The sequence below is a fragment of the Myotis lucifugus genome, unplaced genomic scaffold, assembly GCF_000147115.1.
Source record: "Myotis lucifugus unplaced genomic scaffold, Myoluc2.0 scaffold_184, whole genome shotgun sequence".
Classification (NCBI taxonomy): domain Eukaryota; kingdom Metazoa; phylum Chordata; class Mammalia; order Chiroptera; family Vespertilionidae; genus Myotis; species Myotis lucifugus.
This window is the reverse complement of record NW_005871232.1, coordinates 787,648-791,872: the sequence shown is the minus strand read 5'-3', so window position 1 is coordinate 791,872 and position 4,225 is coordinate 787,648. Positions and strand designations below refer to the sequence as shown.

Here is a 4,225-nt window from a genome sequence, read left to right as displayed (position 1 = left end):
AATGGATGAAATCATCCAAAGTTATCAAGGTGTGGAAATCCCTGACACAGACAAATTAGAAACTTCCATTTTGGGTGGGGTGACAGTGAAATCAGGTGGTGACAGCACTTGGCGATTCTCTCAGAATGTCAGCTTGACACAAGGATTAGCCACATGTAGTCAACAAAGAAATAGCACTTTTCTGAATGGTGCCAAAATATGTTTAGTCCTTGGTTCCATGAAATGACTCTTCGATGCATTTGAAATGGTCCCAGAATTGAAGCCCCGACAGCCTTCACTTGACTCTTCCTTCATCTCCTTATTCATTTGAGCTCCTTCACCATACCCACATGTTTATTGTGTTTTCCTGTGTGATACTGAGTCACTTTTTCTTAATTTAATAGTAAAATCCATATCTATCTTCTTTTATTGGGTTTATGGAATAATAGAATGTCTGGCTTGCCCAGAATTTCTGCAGATGTTATCCTGAAGCTATTTTCTAAAACACTGTTGTGCGCCCGACTGGTGTGGCTCAATGGTTGAGTGTCGACCTATGAATCAGGAGGTCATGTTTCAATTCCTGGTCAGGGCACATGCCTGGGTTACAGGCTTGACCCCCAGTCGGGGTGTGCAGGAGACAGCCAATCAATGATTCCCTCTCATCACTGATGTTTCTATCTCTCTCTCCCTTTCCCTTCCTCTCTGAAATCAATGACAATATATTTAAAACACTGTTGTGCCCCCAGTTACCCACATTTTGCAGCACCATCATGATGCCTATTTGTAACCGGTGGCAGCTGGAGTGGTGCATCTTTTGTTTTCTCACTAGTCCCTCTGCAGTAATCATTCTTTAGATTAGGTACTAACTATGTTCATTATTAGTATAAATCACACAGTTTTTAAAAATGTTTTTTTTAATTGACTTTTAGAGAGAGGGGAGAGAATGAAACTTTGGTCGGCTGCCTCTTGCATGCTCCCCACCTTGGATCAAGCCTGAAACCCAGGCATGTGCCCTCACCAGGAATCCAACTGGCAATCTTTGGTGCATGGGACAGTGCTCAACCAACTGAGCCACACTGGCCAGGGCTAAATCACTCTCTTTTGAATTGTCTCAGCACCAACATTGCCAAGTAGTCTGGCTCACTTCAAGCCTAACTGTAAAGTTGACAATGGTTGCTGTCACTCATTATCAGGCATTTACTCCACTTTTTTCAACTATTTTATGACTGAATGGAGAGAATATGGATTATGTGGTAATGTGGGCAAGTCATTAACTTCTCTGAGTCTGTCATAAAATTAGAGAATTAGATTAGGTTGGAGGTTAAACTACTGAGCAATGAGGCAAATTTAGCTCTCAGATGAGCTTGGAATGGCCCTCACGGTATTTTAAATGTTCTCATTCATTGGCAACTTATAAAATTGGGAGGTTTCCCATAAAACTCCAGATTTCTTTCTTCTCTTGAAAGAAATCTGAATTCCCTTGAAATATCTGGCTTCAGAGATTCCCATTCTTCTCACATTCACAAATGACAAGGGAAGGAGGTATGACTAACTGACCTCATTTCTCTTCTGATAGCAGCTGAAGGCGGTTAGGCCTCGTGCCCCTTTTTCTGGTGAAATCCAAGGGACTTACAAGAACCAGATTTAGAAAAGGAAACTCTCTTAATTGCCTAGAAAATTCTTTGAGGAAAGAGGACCAGTGACCTCACCTCTACCATAGCCGTGGGTCACGGTTCATGTGTGGTCTCACATTTTTTTAATATGTATCACAGTTCGTTGGCTTGTTGTTGTTTTTTCTGGTTCACTGTTCCTGGAAGTACTGAAACATCAGATTGATGCGTGGCGTGGACAGAGCAAGGTCCTATTTCATCTCCCCCAAAAATCCACTTAACAAAATGTCTTCAGCTGGAGGACGTATCAGATGTTAAACTGATAAGAACAGATACTACACTTGATCTGAGCCAAAAAGCTGAGAAACAATGAACAGGTTTGTTTCTTTAAAATAATTGGGAGAGCCAGGCCATTGCGACTCAGTTGGATGGGTGTCATCCGTGCACCAGAAGGTTGCTGGGGCTCCATCCCCGGTAGGGGGGGGCATGTCTCACTCCCCCTCTCCCTCTCTCTCTAAAACCAATAAAAACATATTTTAAAAAAATAGAATGTCTATAAAAAATAATAATAATTGGGAGGAGTGAAGTTGAGAACAAGGTGGTTTATTTTGCCCCACCAACCTTCCTGGTTCTCCAAATCCACCTTTCCTAGAGCAGTTCTTGCCATTTGATGACTTAGGAGAAGAAGTATTTGTATGGAGGAGAGGGGGTTGTATTTTGCTTTGTAAAAAGGAGAGAAGAAAATTCCACCTGAACCAATTGGAAGTCAGAAGTCCTTTAAGTAGACACCTGCTCTTCCTGTAATGGCAGTTCCCACGTGGCCCCGTTTACTTGTTTATATTATCTGTCTGGCCCTTTGGGTCACCTGAGTTTTCACTAGATAATCTGTAAGTCCCCTTCCATCTTAATAAATCTAAACATTTTAAAATATTTCGACAGTGCTGAGCCCCCACAAGCAGGTATTCCCTCCTCTCCTGGCAAAATATCACCAATATAAACACAAAGATGCAACCCTTGTTCTTCAGTTAAATCCCCAGCAACCATAAAAATCCCCAGCACCTATAAGGCACTCAGTAAGTATTTGTGGAATGAAGTATTCAGGGTTAGCAATTACCTTTGGAAAGGGTCCATGAAGATTAACAGAGCAAATGAGTGTTTAAGAGGGCACAGAATCACCTTAATTGCAATATCATTATGTTTTATGTTGCCCAATAGAGAGGGATAGCCAGCTTTAAATGTTTTGGATTAAATATTTTGTAGTTTAACATGTCCTGGGTACAAATACAGCTTTTATAGTGTATTTTTTATTTCTATTGAAGGCTAGGTATATATCCTGAGCAGTAATGAAACAAAAAACAGTAAGCCTGATACTTAAAGGAATAAAGAGTTCACTTCTTTGATTGAGATTAGGCTTAAATACTTCACTTTTCTGAAAACCAGGTTTCTGAATGGAGCCAGGGTGGGGATAGGTGACAGAACAGTACCCCCTTGTGTTTAGTGTTGGGACTTAACATCACCTTTCTTAGCTGACGGCCCCTGAGAGTTAACCCATACATGCTCCAGGCACCTTGATAGACGCTAGGGGGCGTCACCGAACAAAACACACCCAGCTCCAGAGATTTCATGAAAGACTCATCAATGATATAATCATTCAAACACATATTGAATTTTAAATTGCAGTAACTGTTTTGGAGACAAGGGTATGGTACTTGGAGAGTGATTCATCTTTATTCTCTGCCTCACAAGATAATTAGCATAACATAGACTAATGTATTGAGAACCCTATATGCTCAGGCAGTAAGTATGCTAAGCACTTCTCATGCATTATCTCATTTCATCTTCTCAAATAGTATAGGCAGGTAATGTGTAGATAAATAATTTTCACAAAATCACACAACTAGAAAATGGTCAGACTAAGATTTTAACTCCCATATTGGTTACTAACTAGGGGGTGGGGGTATAAGCAACCCAAGATACTAGAACAGTTTCTTAAATATGAGGAATGTGTGAACTCATCTTAAAGTTCTCACGGATTTCCCCATCACTATATCCAGGGTCAACTTGTAAAATAGGCTGTTAATAATTTAAAAACAAAACTTATAAGGGAGGAATATACAAAATGGAACTCATTGATTTGTTTATCATTATATACTTAAGGCTCATTATATATCAAACTGTGTAGGGCACTAAAGGTACAAAGCAGCTCTGAACTATTATCACCAGACAGGACAAAGGCTTTTCATACCAATATTTACTTTGTCAAGTCAAAGTTACTTCATGTAAACAAACGAAACAAACTAGGAATTTTCTGTACAGAGGCCGCTTACTTAAAATTGCTCTAATTTTTCCACAGCATCTTCTCAAACCTTTGATAACAGTCTCAGAGAAATGCTCAAAATGGAATTGCTTTTTAAATTGTTAAAATTCTTGATAAGCTCTGAGCTTAATTATACTGATGACTTTAAAGATAATAACATTTTAATGCATGATATAAATCCCTATGAGTGTGAATTTTTAAATCCTCAAAATTAGTCACAATGAGCATACGTTAAAAGGCATTTCCCCAAACACATTTCATTTTGTGCTCATAAAACCCCAGAAAAAAAGGAGTTCTCTACTTTCATCCCTTTCTAGAG

The 4,225-nt window shown here is 39.4% G+C and overlaps 1 non-coding gene across 1 annotated transcript; it reads right to left on the bottom strand.

Annotated features, from left to right (window-relative positions):
* Positions 1-1,773: 1,773 nt before the first annotated feature.
* Positions 1,774-1,960, bottom strand: LOC111827551. Its single transcript, XR_002831176.1, has one exon. It is a non-coding gene; the product is annotated as a U2 spliceosomal RNA (small nuclear RNA).
* Positions 1,961-4,225: the final 2,265 nt, after the last annotated feature.